At 45.8% G+C, this 22489-nt stretch overlaps 2 long non-coding RNA genes across 2 annotated transcripts; both read right to left on the bottom strand.

Moving 5' to 3' along the window:
* Positions 1-2529: 2529 nt before the first annotated feature.
* On the bottom strand, positions 2530-6937 carry LOC149916661 (uncharacterized). The gene is made up of 4 exons (XR_016469486.1): positions 6849-6937; positions 5920-6021; positions 3036-3216; positions 2530-2845 (listed from the first exon to the last, which is right to left on the bottom strand). It is a non-coding gene; the product is annotated as an uncharacterized LOC149916661 (long non-coding RNA).
* A 6343-nt stretch (positions 6938-13280) lies between these two features.
* LOC116243376 (uncharacterized) lies at positions 13281-19312 on the bottom strand. The gene is made up of 3 exons (XR_004169947.2): positions 19084-19312; positions 16777-16970; positions 13281-15737 (listed from the first exon to the last, which is right to left on the bottom strand). It is a non-coding gene; the product is annotated as an uncharacterized LOC116243376 (long non-coding RNA).
* Between the last annotated feature and the right edge of the window lie 3177 nt (positions 19313-22489).

Here is a 22489-nt window from a genome sequence, read left to right as displayed (position 1 = left end):
GCATCCTGGCTCCACCCCTTCCAATCACCCCGGTACATTGCACACACCTGAGCTGCCTGGGTTGGCCCTGCCTTCCTACCAGGTGCTCAATCACTGCTTCAAGCTGTGACTCAGCATTTCCACTACAGCATGAGCTGCAAAACCACAGAGCAAAGACACACACCATCACTGCCAGCAGCAAACTGCTCCCGTGGTCCCCAGACCTGCATGCCTGATAGCTCATCTTACTCTAAAAGCTTACAAAAAGAGAAATATAAAGCAGTCAACACACATCAGATCCTGCCAGAGCACACAGAGCATCTTTGACATGGCCTCATCACCTCCATCCTGCTGGTTCAAGCTCTGAGCATGACCTGTTCCACAAGCAGTGGGAAACATTGCAGCTGAGATGGAAATGGATTGTTCTTTTCTCTTTCAGCTACTGTGAGATATGAATTGGGAATTCATTAGCTGTGAACTGCTGAAAAATAACATTGCTCTTAAAATATTCAGTAGCCTCCTGGCTCCAAAGGACCTTGGTTAACTGTAGACAGAGCAGAGGGGTTTTTCATCATTTAAAATATCCTGGAAAGGCTCGTTAGAAATTACTTACTGTTTCTTTCAGATGCTTTTTGTTTCCATTTGCAGTCTCTTCTTGCTCATGGAAGAGCTGACACAAAACCATTTATCAGCCCTGGAGAAGGTAAAAGGATTTCTTTCTGCTGCTGTGAGAGGGGCAGGGTGAATGGTGGGGCTCCGGGGGGGGGGTAGGGTTGCAGGCCCTCCGTGGCTGCCTGTTGGCCTCAGTCTCCTGGGCCCAGGGTCCAACCACAGCTCTCCATGTCGACTCTTTGAAGCACAATTTATTTTCAAGGGGTTTGAACAACAAGTTGAAAGAGTGAGATGGTGGCTCCACAAAAACCCAATGGGTGAGATGGAATCACTGAGGTTGGAGAAGACCTCTAAGATCCCCAGGCCCAGCCCCAACCCATCCCCACATGCCCACTGCCCATGTCCTCAGTGCCACATCCCCACAGCTCTGGAACACCCCTAGGGATGGTTGTTCCACCCCCTCCCTGGGCAGCCTGTGCCAATGCCTCACTGCTCTGAGATTTCCCCTAGTACCCAACCTGAACCTCTCTTGATAGAAACAATACACCATCAGAACCAACTAACTGCAAAAAAGTTTCAAATGAATTCAAAATCAATTTGCATTTTGCTTTTTTAATGGATTTTTTTTCCAGCTCTTTTCAAAATGCAAGTACTGGAACAAGATTAAAATTCATGTCATAATGAGTGTCTGCATGGTACCTTCACGTCAGTCTTCTGAAAACAGTAAATCCCTGCTTGGAGAACTTATCACAAGGAAAGGGAGGTCCTAAAAGAAAAGCTGGCAGCAGGAAACAATCAAATCAGCAATTTTTTGTTTAACTGATGTTTTCCTGTGAAAAATATCCTTTGAAAGAAGGAAAGTAGTCCTTGCTGCACAGCCATCCCTCCCATCACAGGGCACCGGGGCTGAGCACAGCATGGTTTTGCCATCCTCCCAGGGCGTATCACGCACATCCATGCTGAGAGCAAAGTAGCAAAGAAGTGACATATTTTACATTAAAACCACCTCCTTCATATACCTCTGCTGCCAGCAGCCATGGCAGATGCTGCATATCCCAGTGCAGGCAGCAAAAGGAAAGGCTCAGCAGCAACATTGTCTCTGCAGATGCCTCTCACTGGCCCTGCCAAAGGGGAACGATCGATTTCACAGCATCACTGCCAGATCTGCAGCCACAGCCGGCAGCTTAGGAAAAGGGCTTACTGCTGTCTCTGTGCAAGCTTGGAAAGATTCATAGTAATTATGTTTTCTTAAGAAAATAGTTGGATTAATCCTTCTGCTGGGGTTGCACTTAGTTTCCAGTCAACTGGAGTTTTGGAATCATGTCAAAAGCAAATCAGGCTGCCTGGCACCATTTCCCCAAACAATTCATGGCCGTGTTTCTCAAGCACTCCATTAAGTTTTCAGAAGAAAACAGATCTGATTTCAGACACGCTCAGAGGGTGCTGCTGGGTGCTGGGGAAAATGAGGCTGCTGTGGTGGTACCTCAACAAAAAGCAGCAGATTTTGCATAGACTTAGAGTGCTGGAGATGGATGCCAACCACACACTTTCGCTGGGTTGTAGTTGTATCATTTTTTGCAATGATCTCTTTAAAACTCCAAATTTGAAGTGGTAATTCCAAGGAAGAGAACAGGAGAAGCTAAAAATGGGTGAAATTTCATGAAAAAGTTCCCGAGCACAGCCGTGCTGCTGGTGCCAACACTGCACTGCTCTCTGTCTCAGCAAGAGACGTGCAAGCACCAAGGTTTGCAATAGGCTGAAGGCAAAGCTCAGAGCACGGTTAAGGCACGACTAAGGGGTTGGTAAGAGAGCTAAGGACAACACTTAACTATCATCATCGAAATACCTTCTGTGAAAGGCTCTGTAGAATTAGCTTTCATGAAAATTACTCCAGCTTCCACACTACAGCTTAGTGTAAATTAGTTTAATCACTGAGAATTAAGCAGAAACTCATACACATCAGCAATGCAGAAGGCTCTTCTTTATAACAGTTATGCAAATGATATATGTGCCAACTAATGGGTTGCTGTGGATATACCAACACAAACCCATCATTAGAAAGCAGTTAGTTTGTGTAAACTTGGCTTTACAAACACTCACACTAAGCAGGGGAGATGGTGGTCGAGTCAGAACCAGTGGTTGTCAGCACCTTCCCGCAGTGGTGGCTCACCCACAGAGCAGAGAGAGCCTGTGGTGGGATGTTAGGATCCAGGCTAGGTCTTGATATATGGACTTAGTCATTCTATTGCCTCAACTAAGAGTACAAGCATGGAAAAACAGTTTCAGAATAAAAATAAATAAATTTGACTGGGATGGATGAGGCTGAGATGAGGGGGTATCTTTGTCGGGACATCCTCCTCTTAAAGCTCAGCCTTTTTGTCTATCCACTCAGCCTGTACTTTCCTTCTTTAGTCTCTACTTTAAGATATTCTTGAGGCACTCACCCATTCTCCAGCTTGGCCATTTTCTCTGAAACCCCCTTGATGCCTCATGCTCAGCCCACTGAAGACTTTCCCCATGCACTTGCAGGCACAGCCTTTCCCGAAAGTGTGGTAATGGTCAAAAAGACAGAGAAGAGAGACTCCACAGGGAGACTGGAGAAGGATGGCTCATTCAGCTGAAAGCCTAGAGGGTTGAAAGAGGTTATTACTGCTGTTTATAAGTATATAAGGAGTCACAGCAGGAAAAGAAAATAATTAAGCTAAGAAGAACTAATGGGAATGAGCTGGCCATAAATAATTTAGGGTGGAAATGAGGAGAAGCTTCACACCAGTAGAGGAGATCTCCATGAAAACCTCAGTTCTCACCTCCAATTAGTCTTAAGTATCATAAGGAGTATCACATTTCCAAGTCAAGACCTGAATGCCTCCTCCCCACGACAAAGAGAGACAGAGGAGGAGACAGCACCTCCCAACCTCAGCCCCATTCATCGTGGCAGGAGATCATAACGGTGCTAGGGACTCTTTGTGGGGTAGCTTAGGACAGGAGCCATCTGGAGATTGCTGATGGTTCTGAAAGCTTTCAAAGATGTCAAAATGCACACACTTAGTTGCTTTTTCAAGCATAAACATGAGGGTCAAAGCCAGCGAGTGCACAGACATTGCCCAACACCAGTGCACCAACACAGGTCATGGGGCAGAAATGGCCAACATCCACAGCTTCTCTTATCTTCATTGTTTGACTTTGTTGTTACTGACATTAAGCATCTTCAGATATTTTGAAGGATGGTCTAAGAGCAAATTACAGGATCAAAGTTAAAAAACGTTCACTCAATAAAATTGAGTTCTTAAACATTATGAAAATAAATGTCTCCGTGAACCCTTAGTGGCACAGTGCTGTGGCCTTCATTCAAAGCTGGGGTCAGGGCATGGGGAAGAGCCAGTGTGGTCAGCTGCAGTCTGACTGCAATTTAAATGCCAAAAATGAAAGAGGGTTCTTAATTCTCAACGGTTTGCTGCTATTACCTCATTCTTTCCATCTTGAAAGCAGCCAGTTCAGGAGACATGCAATCTACCACCTTAGAAAGTGAGTGATAAGCATCCATGGCAGTGGGAAAGTGGATGGAAGAGAGTATTTAGAGTGAAGGGATGCAGATGGATGGAAACTGGTGCCCAGGGATTTAATATCTTGCAGTAGGAGATGCACAGGAGGTAACTGCCTTTCAACAATGTCAAAATAAGTCATCAGAAGAGTTCATAGCCATCTGGGATGCAGAAAACACTGCAATACATCAGGTTCAGATGGAACCAAAGCTAGTTAGAAGATTTCACATGCCCCAGAGCCAAGGACGGACATGGAAGCACAGCAGCAGGGCCAAGTGAGATGCCTCACACAAAGGGACAAGCACCACTGCCAGCTTAGCCACTGCCATCCATGGGTATAGGCCTTGCCCTGCTCTTTTGCCCTCTTGCACAAATCAGAGCCATTCCAGAGAAAGCCAACATGCCCAGGAGAGACTCTTCCACCCGTGAGATAACACAGACAGAGCCTTTGTTTTGTTGAGAAATCTGCTGATGGGAGGGAGGGTCAGGCTGGGGGGAGCCACTGCTTTTGGCCTTCCCACGTTGCTCATTGCTGGATGTGTGCATGTCAGGGGCTGCGTGGGATTTATCAGGGACGAGGCTTCAAGGACAGCACAGAGAGAAAGGAGCCAAGCACAATCACATCATAGGGCAATTCATTAGCTGCAGAGCTGATAGCCAAGCCTGGGGGTTGCAAGTAGATGCCAGGGATAAATGCCAGGAGACAGAGAGTTTCAATTTGACTTGCACAACTTGAGCAGCTTTTCAGCTTGGTCTGTGCACAGAACCCTTAGGTGGTTTCTGACTGCTCTCTATCCAAGCCAACTCCATTGCCCAGGTGTCACAGAGGGTGACTAGAGGCAGGCATATGGGGATCTTGATAGGAGTCAAGGAGTGTCTTAGGTAAATCCTCCTAATCACCTCTGCACTCATTACAACTTTCAGTCATAGCTAGATTTTATGATTCTCAACAGTATTGCCAGCTTTCCAGAATAAGGAAAATCTGTGTAACCAAAGGGCAAATATATTTGTACAAACCTAAGGATGGACACGTTTGTGCAAATTATGCTGGAGAATTGCATAAGAAGAGGATGTCAAGCCAAAAAGGGAAGTAGGAGATGTCTCTGAATGCAAGCATTTATACCATCAAAGTGTGCTTCTGGTCAGATCATTAACTGCAAAAAGCCACTCCAAAGAAACCTGATATTCAGAAGTATCAAACACCTCGGGCCCTCTCGTGCCAGGGTACTCTTTCAGTCCTACATCCATCTCTGCTGCATCAGCCTACGTGGTAACCATTTCTTCAATGAGAAAACAGGGCACAGAGCTGATAAATAACAGCTGGAACCTCCAAGCAGATTCAGGCACCCCTTTCCCATTGATAATCATGAGTAGCTGGCATCTTGAGACAGCAGAGCAGAGCAAAAACACTGAAATAAGGCTGTTTGCCCTTCATCTTTTAAATAATTGGATATACTTGCATGCCTGCAAGGGTTCAGCCTGAAGGTAACTAGAGCAGGAGATACACGTGTGCAGTGGCCACCAACCTCTACAGCCAGGGCACCTTGGGAGACTGCATCTCTGCATAAAAGAATTACTGCCATCTCCCAGTCTGCAGCTTAATGCAATAACCCGTGCGAGCAGAGCACAGGAAGATGCACAGCAGCTAAATGGATTGTGCAGGCTGAACCTCAGACACCCAGGCACCAAAATGAAAAACCCAAGCTTCTGTCATGGGCAGTCCCCATGCTTTGCCTATGACCACCACCCAGAGTCTGGATTTGCACTGATGCTATCAAAAACACACCTGATGGGTTTTGCTTCTGCCTCCAGGCAGCTTCCTCTGCAGAGTTACAAATATGTTCCTTCTCGGTCTGAGCTCAAATTGGAAATGCAGAGCACCAGTTGTCTGTACCAAAAAGGAAAAGGCATTCAAGATCTTCTCCACACAAATGGAGCTCACTTTGCCAAAGGGAAATTTTAATATGGATTGTAAGGAGAATTTCATTGGACTTAGCTTTGCAGAGAGCTTCATGTATGGATCAGACACACAAGGAGGGAGGAAACCCAAAATCTGACAATACTGCAAGAGCAAAGTCTGCTGGAGAGGATGGAGAGGGCAGGAGGAGACCCTGCACTCCTTCCCCTCATCCCCTGCAGGGCTCTGACTCACCTGCAGAGCCATGGATAAGGGCAGCATCAGCTCTCCCACCCCCTCTTCTCCTTATTTTGCCCAATAAGGCTGTGCTCCCCAGGAGCTGCAGACAACAAGTACATCTCTGCCACGCTCTGTGCTGGCACTCCGCTGGCAGCACGCTCACCAACTGCTGGTTGGTTTTTCCACAGTCCCTTTGCAAGCCTAATTAAAGCTTTCCATCTTTTGGGACAAGTAGTAGAACCACTAATTAACTACCAAAATTATAGCTAGGAGCCAGTAACTGCTGTGCAGCTACCTCAGTGCTCATTAGCATCACAGAGTGATTTTGGTGGGAAGGAGCAACTGCAGAGCTACAGAGGACATAGAAAAGACAGCCCATCAGTACTGCAAACACTAGCAGTGTAGGAGACAAACTTGGTGCCTCCAGGCTGGATGTCACAGGAGGAAACACATTACAAACACATACAACAGGATATTCAAAGCAGAGGGTTGCCCAAAGCACCAAGTACTACCTGCTCTTGGCACCATCTCCAAGCACAGGAGATGGGACAATTCCATTTATCGTGATGTTTTCATACCTTAAATAGATCTGGTCCCCAGGACTAGAGAGGGCAGGAGCTGATAGTCACACAGTGCTGCTGATGAGAGACTTCTAGGGGAGAGCTACAGCCAGGCTGGGCTTTAAATAAACCATATCCCCTACAGGGCCTTCCTGATGAGAAGGAGCACCAGATAACAAGGCAGGTGGTTGGGGTGAGATGTATGCTGTGCAACCAGTGGAAATTACTTAGTGAACCATCCTTAACTCATCAACAGAGCTACTGAGATACTTTCAAGCAGAAAAGATGGCGACTGAAAAATTCTGAATTCTCTTTTTTCATTCTGGAAAGCCCTGCATAGCCTTCTCCGGGGACCCAAGGCTTCGGGACAGGCTTTTGAAGTGAAAGCAAACCTTTCGACACGAGGCTCAGCTGAGCATTGTAAACATACCCTTCAGCCTTCAGCTGTTGCTGCAGCTGAAATATGTTGTTTGTGCTTTGCCCACTAAGTGGAGCTGGGGGTTCTCCCATGTTTCCTTCCCATGCACAATGTGGATTTTCCTTCCTGGACAAAGTGGCAGAGCCATTGGGGCAGTCCTAGCTATGGGGATCACAGTTTGGGTGCCGAGGCCACGTGCAGTGGGGAAGTAAAGCGATGTCACTTTCTGTGTTTGCCTAAATCACATGAAAGATATCAGTTTGGGGCATTTCCCCCTTTCTGAAACAGCACAGGGTGTTTCAGAGCACAGTCCACCTAGCCCTGTGTGAGAAGAGCAGAGGGCATGGAAATCAACTGGGATACAACCACAGCTTCACAAAACTCATCGTCTTTTCCTGCAATGGAAAGATAATGAGGAAATTGTTTTTAAACTAATGATTCATAGCTAGCCAGGAAGGAGCTATGTGAGGAACATGACTTTAATTTCACCTATTAGTGCAGTACCCAAACATGGTTTGCAGTATTTCTGTGCCCAGGAGTCAAACACTTCCAGCTGGTGCCTCTCTACCAGTTTCTTCTGCACAGCTCTCCATCTCAGAAATGGAATTGGGCGATTGCCTGCATGGCATGGGCAGCAGCTAATAGTCCTCAATGTTGTTTTCTTTCTTGTTGATGTCCCCTTCATACAAGTCAAGCTTGTAGGACAATACTAGCTGCATATCGGTTGTAATATCAGTTATAACAAACCAGACCTTGCCCTATATTAAAGGTAACTGTTGCATTCACGTTCTGTCAGCACATTGATGGTGTTGGTTGAAATAACCATCCTTTCTCCATAGTGGTCTTGATCAACACTCAGGGCTCCAGTGGTGCCTCTAAGGAAAGTTGGGTCCTGGTAAACCCATCCTCAAGTGTGACAGATACCTGCCATATGTTGTGTGCTTGCGTAAACTGAAATGAAAAGCATCCTTCCAGGCAGTTCCTTTTAATCTACAGAAGAGAAAAGGGGAAAAGGTTTCATAGAAAGGAGTATTTGCTGATATATTGAAACATATTGTCATTATAGCTTTATTGCCAGTTATCACAGGGCTCTTATCAGCACATCCGCTCAGTAAATGAATAAACCCTTCCACAACACAGCTCTGAACCACACGCCGAACTGCGGCCAGGGAAGCCTGTGTGTCCCCTGGGCAGCAGCACGGCCACCCCAGGGCTCTGCCCTGCTCAGTGCCACCAACACCCAGAGAAATGATTTCTCAGGTCTGCTGTAACACTGCAACAGACAAAGCTGTCCGTGGTTTTGTGACATTCCAGACAAAGTGTCAAGGCCGTATATGGTTGCAAAACACCCGAGCTGCTCAGCCCAGCCCAGGCTGGAGCTGCTGCCCCACAAGTCACTTTATTATATTGGTTGCTCCAAACATAATGCCTCCTATTTATTTCCTTGGAAATGACAACAGATACAAAGAGCACAATAGCACTATTTGATAGAGCAAATTCTCAGCTACAAAACTCTGTTTTTCAACACAGTCACCACCATTAGCTGTATATTTTCACCAGCAGAGGTGACCACTGCTACCATTACCACTGCTGAAACACTCCACTCACTGCCCCACTGTGCTCACATCCACCATTTGTTCTCCATCAGTGTTCAGGGAACACTCTGTGTATTTTTGGTAAATATCTGCTCCAAACACTTTGTGCAGTTGGAGGGGGCCTACCTAGGTAGATCCATGCCTTACACAAAAACATAAATACAAAGATGCAACAGTGGGCTGAGCTCCCACTGTGAGGTCTGGGCTGTGCCAAGTGGCTTAGCCATCCCATCACCACTTCTCTCTCTGGCAGTGTGCAGGCTGGTGTCACCTCTCCTGGCAGATATAGTTTCCATAGCAACGTCACTTTTACCACATGAGAGGATTCACCCGATTAAAACAGCCGCCTTCAGGTAATTAAAATACATGAAATTTCTTTGTTATTTACATTTCTGCCAGGGAGGAACCACAATACTCAATTCAAACCAGGATGCTGAGGGTCTTTGAGACTGAACAAACAAGAAAGAAAGCTGTCACTGTTTGTCCAGCACAAAGTGGGGACTTGTCCCCGTGCACAAAAACCTCCCAGTGCAAAGCATGCAAGGCAGAGCAGGGCAAGCTGTGCAACCTGGGATTTGCATTCGGGGCCGGTGCCAGAGGGCTGGCGTGAATGGCCTGGTTTATTTTCTAGAGAGGCAGCCTTCAAGAGAAGACATAATGTACTGGGTGAGTAAGGGCTGCAGCCTGGTCCCGGTCAGAGTTGTAGGATCACGGAGGGGAGTGGGGTTGGGAGCACAGGGCATGGGCTGCAAAAGGACCTGGCCAGGTGATCAGGGAGCTGTGGCTTCTCCTCAGTTAGGTTGTGGCTTTGCCATCTTCATCAACTGCTACCAGCAAGGCATCAGTATGTAGGGTATAAGATGATGGCCTTAAGTAACGCCAGGGGAGGTTCTGGTTGGATATAAGGAAAAATTTCTTCCTGAGAAGAGTGGTCAGGCATTGGCACAGGCTGCCTAGGGAGTGGTGGAGTCACTGCCCCTAGAGGTGTTCAAAGACCGTGGGGATGTGACACTGAGTCACAGTGGATATGGTGGGATGGGTTTGAGTTGTACTTGGGGATCTTAGGCACTTTCTCCAACCTTAATAATCCTGTGATCTGAGTTCTATGATCTCAATTTTATGATCTCAATATCACAGCGCTTCTGTCTGGTTTCCAATAGACTGAAGATGCTGAAAGCTCTTCTCAAATTAAACACATTCTTACTTGTCATTTAGAATCCTTGTTTCTAATTAACATCAGTTTGAGTGGCTGCTAGGGGAAGTGTTCTTGTTTGGAAATACTGGGAATGTTCAATCCAATGTTGTTCTTAGCCGTTGGCCTTACTGCGCTGCTTCTTTTCTCCTCCACAGTTAGAGACAGAGGGAAGAGGACTTTATTTGTACTAACTACAAGACAACTTCCTCATCCCTACTTCGAGACACCATGTCTCAGCAGTTATTGTAACATTTATTGCCCGAATTCTGGCAATCCCCAACTCCTCCCATGGGGAATAAAGCAAAAAAGCATTTAAACGCAGATAAGGCAGTCCTTACTCTTTACTCTGAGCTTTCTAGCAGTTGTCCATGGAGATGAGTAGAGCCGCCCACCCTCTTAGAAGTAAGACTTGACCCATGAAGATCCACTGTAGGGTCACACTGCAAACTTATTCATCAGCCTTTATTACTGGGAACCTTTCTCTAAAATCCCCAAGGAGCTCAGTTCCATCAGTTGGCATTAAATACTGTGGGCAGCTAGGTATGACGTAGAGCAGCAATTAAAACCTGAAGGCACAGGTCAGACAGGGCTGGCAACATGCAGCTAGAAGCTTGCCAGTCCCTGGAAGCCCAGCTCAGCCCCTGGAAAGATAATTTACTGCTGCTTGGATATTTCTATTGCAAATAGCCAATGAGGTCCATATGTGACATCACTGTGGCCTTGTGGGGTTCTCTGTGTTGTCTTGGCGCATCTTTAAAGAGATGCATTTGTTTTTAGGAAGATGAAATGGAAATAAATTTTAATGAAAAATGAGGACAGACGTGATTACACAGAAGGAAAGTAAACCAAGCATGCTATGCCTGGCAGGTATCCCCCACCCTTTGAAAGAGCTGGTTATCTGTTGATGAAAAGAAAACAAAGAACTGGAAGACAAGAGAGTATCCATTAAACAAAGCTATAACCTCAGCCAACACCCTTGTCTCATCTAACAAATATGTTGATTTTAGGTTATTTGGAGCAGGTTTAGATGCTACCATGGAGCTTTAATGATGCTGAGACTGCAGAATAGGCAGTGGGCTACTCATCTGCTCCTTGCAAGGGCTTTGGATTTGCACCAACTGCTGTTCTCCTTAAGTCAGTGTGTCTGTTCCTCACTGTAGCCTGAGCTGTGGGTTAAACCTAGTGCCAAAACAAATGATGTGCATGGAAGGTATCAGCTCAGACGTCCACCTGAACACAGCTTTGAACTCACAAAACATTCCAAACTGAAAAGAAAGGAATAGGATATACTTTGTGTTTGGAAGAGGACGAGGATGCCAGGAAATGTGTGCAACCCACCACAGGACTCTGATCAGACCCTGGTTGCACCCTGCAAGCTTCTTCCAGCTGTCCATAACACATTCATCTACCTAACAGCTCAAACTTACCAATCTTTACAATGTGAACCTTACCTGCTTGGAATACTCAGATTAAAACAGCAAACCACTAATTTTCTAGACATTACATTTTAGTATAAAATTGCAAACCCCATTGTGAAAACTACCCGTTCCCTACAATAGCTGATCAGCATGCACTAATGCTGTTGGCACACGTTCTTCCCAGACTACATCTCATCATCCCATGCTGAGTTACAGCACATCCACAAAAGAAGGAATTAACAGACCTGTTGCAGGTTATAAGTATGCTCAGCTGGCAACTTGCTGAGAGCAGTGGAAATGAAACTTACAATTATCTGAGTGTTTGGAAGAGGTCAGCCCTGTAGTTCGTGGTCCTCCAGCAGGGCATTGCTGGCGGTTGATAGATGGACTTCAATACAGCTTGTCCCAGGTGCTGTTCTCAGCCATGTTCCTCTGTGTCTCTTGGCCAAGGGACAGACGTAGGATGGCTTCTCACTAGAACACAGTGAGGCATGGCTGCTTGTATGTTCCCATCTACTTTGAGGCCCCTTTGTCAGTAGCACGTCCCAGAGTCCCATCGTCTCACCTGGCCCAGGCAGCTGTCCCGCATTAACAGGAACTCCCCAAATTCCCACAGAGATATCTTGGATGAAACATGACTCACAGAGTGATTCAGGCAGCAAGAACTAGTGCTTAGTGACTCAGTTTTGATTCATTATTCTGGTCAGACCCTATCTGCTAAAAGTTAATGTGAAGGTCATTTTGAATGAAATGCAACGTGCGTCGTTCCTGTGATGCTTACCATCTTTGACACTTCCCCACAACTCCCCTTTTTTCTCTGAAAATGCAATGACGACACACAGCTTCTCTGAAGCAAAGATGGACTCATTGATCCATACAGAATAAAACAGAGTGGGTTCTTTCCCAGTGCCTTAGCAGCTCTCTAAACACCACACACAGCTGAACGTATTGGAAGTATCTTATTCTTTTTTTTTTTAAATTAAATTTGAACTAAATCATTCAATGCCCCAGCTCTGGAAGAAGCTCCTATCTATACACAGTTCAGCTGGGTTTTTGCTGAGACACAGCTAATTTTATGCTTCATCAGAAAGACCACATTTCACTCCCAATTATAATTTTAATCCTGTTCCTAATTTGCATACATTAACACTCAGAAGTGATTAGAGTTGCACAACATGAAATAATCAAGTTTAAGCACTATACATAATGCTCAGCAGTTTCTGCCCAAGGCAGAACATACCATCCACAAACTTGTTAGCAGGGTTGCCCTTTTGCCACTATCTGTGGCTTTTCTGTTGGCAAAAGTATTTCCTTTTTTTCCCATGGTATTTGCCCAGTGTATCCTCTGGAAGACCACAAGGAAGAGGACAATACAGAGGCTGCCTCCACAGCCCTTCATACGCAGCTCAGAATCTGTAGGAGGTTTGTTGGGCACATTTTTTGCTATGCTTTTTGACTAATTTACTTTGGGTCAAATCCAGAAGTTTTCACTGAGGCAGAGATTCACTGTCATTAAATGATCAGATCTTGAAAGAATCCCCAGTTCCCAATAAGCGGACTGTCAATTCAATTAGGGTTTCTCTCTGCTAATAAATTAAATATGCTTGGGACTGGCCTTCAGATAGTGGCCAGCTGGCATCTGATAACTCATGGCCATAACCATTAGTTCTCAACCTGTAAAACAAAGGCTGCGTGCACATTGCCCACAGGCAGGTCTCTGACCCCAATGGATTATACCAGTGGCACAGGCCAAAAGTGTTTCATGGATGGCTCCCAGAACAGAAGCAGCACTGGGGACTCACCTCCTTCTTGGGCAGTGTGATTCCAGGCTCTGGAGTTTGTAGGTAGAACCCAGGTCCCACCTGGGCAATACGTCTGTGGCTGTGCTTGGCCTTTAATCAGGGAAACATTGCAGCCAAATGTGAAAAGTGAGCCAGGGCTTCTGAGTTCTGAGATTTTACAATCTTTGGGAAGTCTGAATTTGCAAAGTTTTCCAGTTATGATTCTTTCTTGATGCATAACTTTTGTAATATCCACCACATTACCTATGAGGGATTAAGCACACAAAGAGGAAGAAGCAGCTCTGACAGAGTAGGATGGATGGACTGTGACCATTGATGTGAAATGCACGCAGCTGGCTCGATGCACTCAGTATTGAGCTGATTGCTGCACAGGGCAGCAATGAGGGAACTTGGGGCTTTGCTGCATCTGAGCCACAGAGGAGCTCTGCCTCTTCCTCAGCTCTTGGCAAGAAATGACCAATGCCATATCCAATTCCTGCGTTCTTGAAAATGCAGTGGGGATTTGTGCTTCAGCCTGTACAGGGAGAACCTGTACTGAAGGGATGGGAAGGACAGCCAGAGCCAGCAGATTTGTTCCCCATCCAGATGCTCATGCCACCCTCAGACTAAAGCAATTCATTTAAAACCCTGTTGTCTTGCTCCTCCCTTTGTAAGATGGGGATTTATGTACATATATCAGCATTCAGAAGATGAACACAACATGAGGTGTTTGGCTGCGACAGCCAAGGGAGCAACAACAGCAGCATCCAGAGCAACTCCAGTTGCCACTCTCCTTCTCAGCAGCAATACACATCTGACTGGTCCCATTTTATTAATTTCATTATATAAACATGGTCCTTGCCACTAAGTATTCCTTGTTCTGCCAAATAACTGACTTTTTTTTTTTTTGCCAGCTCCTTCTTGCTGCTTCTGACCTCTTTTCTCCTTTCAGGGAGAGGAATCCATTGTGGATAAAAGCACAGCAGATTTACCAGATAATTGAAATCATCACAGAATACAGTGTTATGTGATCTAGACTTTGTTTTGAAAACATTGAAGATATGCATATTTACAGTATTAGTTTAAAAAATATACATATCCCACCGTGGACTGGGCTTCTGTTGTACAATGTAAGCCAACCCCTGCTCACAGTAGCTGCTGGGCTGGCACCAAGGGGCTCTGACCTGGCAGCAGTGATGCAGTTTTTCTCCTGCAGCCACAAATGGGTCACAGCTCTGCTCTAGGAAGATCTCTGTTATGTGGAAAAGGATAGAGAGAGTTGTCAGCCCTCTGTCAAGCTCCTGGATGGCAACAGAAGTGCAAGTTCAAGCTATTTCTTCAGGTGGATTTGATGATGGCAGTATCTGCCCCCAGATCACTTCCCCGAGTACATTTCATGCAGACCACAAAAGGGAACATTTGCTTACAAAGCAATTGTTTCAAAGCCAAATCTTGAGTTTTTAATTTATTGAGTATTTGTTCCCCTTGACTGAAACTTCAGCAGTCTTCTTCTGCCAGAGCTAATATTTTAAACTGTGTACTTTAACATCATTTGCATAACTTCTCCAAAACATGTTATTGCTGTCCGTGTCCTCCTGTTTTACATCCTGCCTAATCCCAAGGTCAAGGAACTCAATAGGAGCGCCTCGATTGTTCTGGGCTTTGGACAAGAATTTACAGACCCAGCACGAGAGATCTGCCAGCAATGCAACGCCTTGGCCATGGGCTCTCGCTGGTCTCCTGCATACACTGGACACTTGACAGCAGGACTGCTCTTGGTTTGTTTTTACTCGCGCTGTGCCATGAGTTTTAAACTTTTACTCTTGCTCAAAAAGCCAACAATTATGCTTACAGTGTTTTCCTGTAAAGTTTTTAATGGCTGGTGCAGAGCCTTTGGTCAAAACTTGAGTAACAGCTAAAACGTTTTCTTTTTCCAAATCTATCTTTCCCTTAGGAATAAAGATGTTATGGAGAAGGTATCTACTAGCATAGCAGCCTTTCTGCTCAAAAAGCACCAGGAAATGACTTTCAGCATTGTCACCATGAAAAAGGTGGCTTTTGGTACGTGCCTATTGCTTGTTCAAGTTGTGTATGTTTATCAGGAGGCCAAAATGGCTTAATTTGCTTACAGACTCATTAACTGTACAGCATCAGTATTCAGCAGTTCTGCTCCATCCTTGTACTTGTTACGTGTCCAAATCTCTTGGGATTTAGTTCAGCACAAGACTGAGACCATTCCCCATCAGGAGCCAAAGTTCTATCGGACAACCAACTGGTGAATAGTCTGCTTCTATGTTAGCAAAGAACAATTGGTTCTCATTGCTGATTTAGGGGCAGTGCATCCAAGCTGTCTGAGTCATCATACATCTCCTGTACAGTGAGTTGAGTCCAAAGGAATACAAAACAATTGGTAGCTGTCTTTTGTTTGATAGGGTCTCTGTAGAAGCAGGGTAGAAAAATGCCTCCGGGAGACAATTATTGACACTTCTTTGCTTGATATCTAGGACAAGAAAAATAAATATCATCTCCTACATAAGCGCTGATCAGGGCAACTCCTGTTTCACTGATTTTCAGTGACTGAAAAATGTCACTTCAGAACTACTGGGCTACATGTTGGTGTGCAGGTTTGTGGAAACACCCCGTGCCCCTGCTGCAGAAAGCTGACAAAGGTTGTATTAACAGAGAACCATTTTCCCCAAACCTTCTGATAAAGAAGGAACTTCTTTCCTTTTTTAAAGTTCTATCAATCACAGCTGACTTGATGATAATTTGTACCTCTCTGATCAGTTGCCCAACATCTACAGTGCACAGCCAGTGCCAGGGGTGGGATTGCTGTAGGAAGCCATGGACCTTCAGCATTCTGATCCTGCCAGCTGAGCCTCTGCCTTCGCCTTCTGTGACTCATCCTCCTCCAAACTGCACAAAGAGCCCTGAAACTGCATGGCTGAGTCATACCTGCTCTGGGGGTGGCTCTCAGGGCCCCTGTCTGCACTAGGTGGAGGCAAGGAACCTCAAGCTCTAAAAATAATGAGGGGATGGAGGAAAGGACAAGAGCCCCTCACAGCCTCCTCGTGTAATAGCACGCTGATGCGTTTCTGCAGGGGCAGGTGGAGGTGGGATGCATGGGATGGACGAGGTGATGAGGGCTGCAATTACACAGGATTAAAATGCACAGCCCTTCTGTTATATTATAACAGAAAATTACAGAGTCAGTGGGAAGCAAAGTCAGAGAAGGGCAGCAATAAAGCAGAAGAAACACAAACCCATCTCTGATCGACATGTGTGCATATCCTCTGATGGTTTTGGCCACGTGGCACCCACTGATGGATACGCATGAGCCAGCACTCCTCCCCACCAAAGAAGATACAACTAGAAATGCCCTCAGGGATGGTGGCACAGCCCTTACTTTCTGTACCAGACTTGGGCACACACCTCCTCCCCTACCACAGGAATCCCCACATGCAGGTGATGGCAAAGCCCATGGCCTCTGCTGCCCTTCTCACCCATCCCCTGCCACCTGCCTTCAGACCATCACTCACCATAAGGGAGAACATCTCTAATTGCACTATGTGAAAGCACACTTCTGTTTAAGCACCACTTTGTTGTCCTCACATAGAGCTGGGTAGCTGTGCCAGTTGGTGTCACTCCACTTCTGGCTTTTTTCAAATGTCCTCCTTGCAAGAACACAATCTGCTGCCAGCAGGAAACAACTGCTTGTAAATCATATAAAGCCCTGAAAAAAAGTGGAGAGTTGGTTTAGATAAGAGCTACAAATGGGGTCTTGGGAGAGTGGGCAGGGGCTGCAAGTTGCTATCTTCAAGCTGAATGCCTGTGTTTCCAAGCAGGACTGAGCAATCCATCAGGGTTTGCTCAGATGCTGCTTTCATGTTCAATTTATTCTGAGAAATTTAGCTTCATTTGGGGAGTTGCAAATGAATTGCTGCTTGTTCTGCATCAACACAACACTGGGGTTTCTTGCTTAAAGAATAATAAGGAAAACACACGTTGTCAAGCCAACGCCAGTGACCTGGGAGCAGTCTGTGCTCAGCACCAGCTGTGCTTCAGTATAACGCACCTCAGAGCCATGCCTGCAGGAAAGGGGACATTCCCTGAAATACAGAACCACATTCTGCAGGAAGTGGAGAGATGGGACCCCCAGCATCTTCTCCTAAGGGTGCGTCCTGGGATAGGCACTGCAATGTGTGCCATCCAACAGCAAAATTTCATTATGCACCACTCTCCCTGCTCCTTAATTGTTTAATAAAAACACTCCAAGAAATCCAGTAGTGCTAAAATTAGCAGCCAAGCCTGCCTTCAGATCCTGAACTCCAAATAAACACATATCAGCACAATAAACTCAGTAATAGACAACTCATTTTAATTTCTCCCTACTCCACAGGTCTGCTCCGAAAACAGCATTGCTTTTAACCCCTCCAGCTGGCACTGTACCACTTTTCCCCTGTGTGATCCCATTCTCCCAGCATGTGCCATTCCTCAATGTCCTCAGCCTGGCTGGGCAGCAGTGCCTTGTCCCCTGGGAGGCTCAGGGACATTCATTCACCCCTCCTCACCTTCCCCTCCTGCAGCCACAGGCTCTGCAGGTCTTTGAGACACAGCTCAAAGATTACATTTGCTGCATGCCACATCAAGAGGTGAAGCTGGATGTGGAAATGAGCACGAGGGCAATCAGACATGGTGAATTCAGGATGTCAGGGCGAGCTCTGGAACAGGGCAGTGAGTCACAGAATCATGGAATCACAGAATCATTAACGTTGGAAGAGTCCACTAAGATCACTTAGTCCAACCATCAGTACACCATGAGGACCTTTGCAGATGTCCAATCCATTGGTGAGGAAGGGTGGAGGAGAGACCAGCCAGGAGGAAAGGGGTTGAACCACCTTCTTCAGGAGCCTTGTTTACCTTTGTTCATGTAAACCAAGAAGGTAAATACACATCAGATATTGCCTATTACAAGAGCATGTTTGGACAGAAGTGATGCTGCTTTATGTGATGATGTTTTATGTGGACAGTCAGGACACTGTCCTCCCTGAATGATGAATCCAGCTTGTCTAATTGAGGCGTTCATTTCTCTCTTACTGACTGGACACATTAAGAAATTACTCAATCACTACTCCTGGTTTTTAATTGAAATGTACTTTCACCATCCTCAAAAGCAGGGCACAGCAAAACGCTTCCTTTTCCCACACTCAGCACAGAGGAGACAGCACCAGCCCATCTTTAACGCTCACTTCCAGCTCTGTTCAGCACCAGTTTCAGGAGACCAAAAACATCAGCTCACATTAGGTAAACCTCTTCATAAAAGCCATTAACTCCTCTGCAGAAAAGCCCAGTGGATTTTTCCAGGCAATGTAATTTCTAAAAGACAGTGTTTAGAAGTCTGCAAAGGGCCAGAAGAATAGCAATAAAAAGAGATACAGAGCGGGTCAACATGAAGAGCATTTCATTTGTACACTGCCCAGATGATCTCGAGGGCTGCGCCATGTCTATAATTGGGTGACCTCAAAAAGCATTCCCAAAAATGTGCATTTTTAGCATTAGACCTAACTGAATTAGAAGCAGTGCCATTATCTGCTTTGAACCCTTGATTAACCTTTCTGTATACACACTAATGGAAAAATGTTCTCTCTCAACTTCCCAACCCTCTCCCTATGTTGTAAGGGCAGAAGCTTTTTGCATACTAGCTGGCTCATCATCCTCCCCCAGCACTGCAGAAGCTTGCTTGAAACCTATTTACTGCCACGATGTGCATATTAATGACTTGTCTTATTTGTCTCGACAAACAGAAAGAAGGCTATATTAAGTTACTAGAAAATACACAAACTAACCTAAAATCCAATCTTAATTTTGCAGAGAAGCCATCTGGTTCATCTTCCCTCTCGTGTGACTTCCAGAGCCTCTTTGGGGTTCTCTCATCGAAAGCTCACAGCCATGCAGCAAAGGAGGGCTGCTAATGGACTCAGTAATTCACACAGCTTTCCCCACTCTGCCTGATGGTGCAGGGAATGCCAGCACCCAGGTGTGCAGATGAGAGAGGTGCAGGTGTCGGTCAGCTCTTTCCCCCACAGCCCCATGGTCAAGAGAAGTGGGTGGCAATGCTTTAATGAATACCCAATTAAAACCTAAAACTGTGCTACCACAAGCTCAGATCTTATCAGCCTCTCCTGAAAGCTGAGCTGGGTCAGGCTCTGTGGGTTCTCAAACAGGAGATTTCAACTGATGTGCTGTGGGTAATTCAATAGGTGTTCTGCTTGGAGCAGTGTTCAGCCAAGGCTGCATTAAGATATTAAATCCACAGCAATGTGAGAGGTGCAGGCTCTGCCCGTCGTCCTTCAGCTGAGATACAAAATTAGGATCTGAAGCTAGAACAGACCTGGAATGACCCATCTGAAATAGCTGAGCTTCATCCATTGCAGAACCTGCATTCAGTCTGAAGAAAAATACAATTTAATCTGGGTAATGTGTTCATCCTCAGGGCTGACCCTTCCCAGGCTCTGCCCTTTGCCTGCAGCAGTAAGAAATCTCTGGGGAACAGCAGATCAATGGGAACACCAGTGATAACAAACAATCATATCCATACAGTCCTCATTTTCCTGCAGTGCTGCCCATTCCTGAGCTGAGTTCAGCTCTCCTGCTGAACTGTTGGTGCTACCAAGGGTCAGCCTGGGGGTGTTGGTGGGCTCTCATCCCAGATGTGCAACTTTTTGCTGCCCACTTGCCTCACTTGAGCTTTTTATGCTTCTTTGCAAAAGCAGCAGCAGACAATGAACAATCTCGTTTGCATGCAAAGTGAAAACTGATGAAAATACAAACCTCTCAGCAAATCCCAGTGTGGGCAAAACCCCATCCATCATTGGTAGCAAGATGAATAAACCAAGCTGCCTGTTAAAACTGCAAGGTAACATTCTCTTTTCATTTTCCTTTCCCTCTTCTTATCCCTTTCATTTTCCCTATTTGTAGTTCAAGCAGAAATGGCACAGACTCTGGGTGAAATTTGACAAGCAAATGCTAAAATACCCCAAAGGAAACCATTTGGAGAAGATCCAAATTAATAATTTCTATATCACATTGTCCTGGCCACATCGTTAAACACAAGGTCTATGAACTGTGATGGTTCTGATTAGTCTAAAAATCTGAAAAATCAGAAAACAGATTAAACCCTGACATCACCTGCACCACTGGGACAGTGGGAGCTGGCCCTCAGCAGTGTCCCATGTTCCACATGATGTATGGTGTGACCTGGATGGACATGTTGCACTCACCATGCCCAAAGCTTTACCATCAAACCCAAAGAAAGCTGAATGGCAGCAAATGCTTCTGTTTGTCTGGGTTTGTTGTTGAAAGGCACATTCTGAATAGGAAAAAATAGTGTGTGGTCCTTTAAGCAGCCTGCAGACACTGAATCGTTTAATCCCCTCTCGCCAACAGCTTTTATCCTGGCTTCCCCCAGGCACATCTGCAGCCAGATCCACCATGAGACACTCTCTTGCACTGCCCATTCCCAAGGTCTCACTGTGTCCCCACACAGCTCTGATGGTGATTTCCTTCATGCTCTATCCAAACCGGGAATGTGTCTGATGGATTTGTTACCTGTGTTCTCCACTCAGCCCAGTGAGGAGGGTACTGAGCAAGAAAGGCTGGGGGAAGTGAAATGAAACCAAATGGTGAATTTCCCTTCCAGACAGTGGTTTAGCTTTAAATTAAGAGAGGGGAGATTTAGGTTGGATGCTGGGGGGGAATTTTCACTCAGAGGATGGTGCCCAAGGCCATGGATGGGCCCTGGGCAGCCTGAGCTGGTGGGGCAGCCAGCCCATGGCAGGGGTTGGGGCTGGGTGGGCTTTAAGGTCCCTTCCAATACAAACCAGTTTTTGATTGTATGATTCTGAGCGTTTCTGGGTCCCAAAGGAGGCTCAGCTACATCACAGGCAGTCCCTGACCCAAAGGAATTACACTCTGTGCAGATAAGACACAGCCTGCTTCCAGGCAACATTTTCATCCTCATTTTCCAGCCTTGGACTGCAAGAAACCATGGAGTTCACTCAGAAACCTGTAGAAGAGGCAGTAACTGTAAAGAAGATTCCAAGTCTCGAGTCAGGGCTTAATTACAGGATGAGCCTTCCTCACTCTGGTTCTCATCATACCACAAGAGAAGATGAGACAGCGAGATTAATGCCTCTTCTTATCCTTCCATACTAATGCCAAATCTCTTTGACCCCTGCAGGGAACTCCCTGAGCTTTCAGCTGATGCAAAAGGAAGAAAGAAGGGGGCCCAGCTTTCTGGCTAAATGTGATTTCTGATTGGAATGTGATATTATTTCTACAACTAGATAGTTCTACAAATTTGCTTCAAATAGTTTTTTCTTTGAAGCATGACTTGAATCAATGGATCTTTGCAAAACCAACAAAAGGACAGTCCTGTGGAAACTGCCTTTTTCAGCAGAAACAGTTTAGAAAAAGATTTACAGGGTGTGATGGGATGTCCAACAGCACAGGTTGGGAGCTCACTCAGTCCAAGGGACACCCAGGCAATCTCTTCTGAAGCCAGTCCTGATGATGGCAAGACATTAAAGAACATCACTGCAAAAAGCTCAGTGAAATAAAGGAGATAGAGAGGAAACTTTTATTTCTGGAAAGGTTTAGAGATTCTCTCTGTAAGACATTACTGAGGCCAAAGCCTGATTCAAATTCAAAATAGGATTAAGCATTTGAATGACTGGTCAGCCAGCCACGTGCTGTTTTGGGAAAATGAGCAGAAATCATCGTGGTATAGAAACTACTCAGTGCCTGGGGAGAACAGACATTCTGCCACAAAAGCATTGTCGTGTGCCTGACTGTTATGGGCAATTTCACCCTGACATGAGGGTGACCTCAGTGATAAGACTTGTCTGGAGGGTACCTCAGCCTCGTCCAGCTCTTTGTCCAGATGACAGATGCATTTAATCAAATTGAAGAGTACCACTAGAGAGACAGCTTTAGAAATTCATCTTCCTGCAAGATTGGAAGTAACAAAACTCATGAGAACAGAGGAAGGATTAATGAGAGAGCGCTGAAGCAAGCCTCAGGCACAGCACTTTGCTCCCCTTACTGCTTGGGGTGGTTGCAGGTTGTCTGGGGGGCTGACAGTGACACCACTGATGAAGAGAGGAAGGAGCCTGGTAAGAAACCAGGAAAACTATGGCAGTCATCTTTAAAGCCACGGAAATGGGGCTAGAAAGGGATTCAAAGATGGCAGTG

The sequence above is a fragment of the Phasianus colchicus genome, chromosome 10 (assembly GCF_987193195.1).
Source record: "Phasianus colchicus chromosome 10, bPhaCol1.hap1.1, whole genome shotgun sequence".
Taxonomy (NCBI): Eukaryota; Metazoa; Chordata; class Aves; order Galliformes; family Phasianidae; genus Phasianus; species Phasianus colchicus.
Note: the sequence above shows the minus strand (reverse complement) of the source record. Positions and strands in the feature narration are given on the sequence as shown.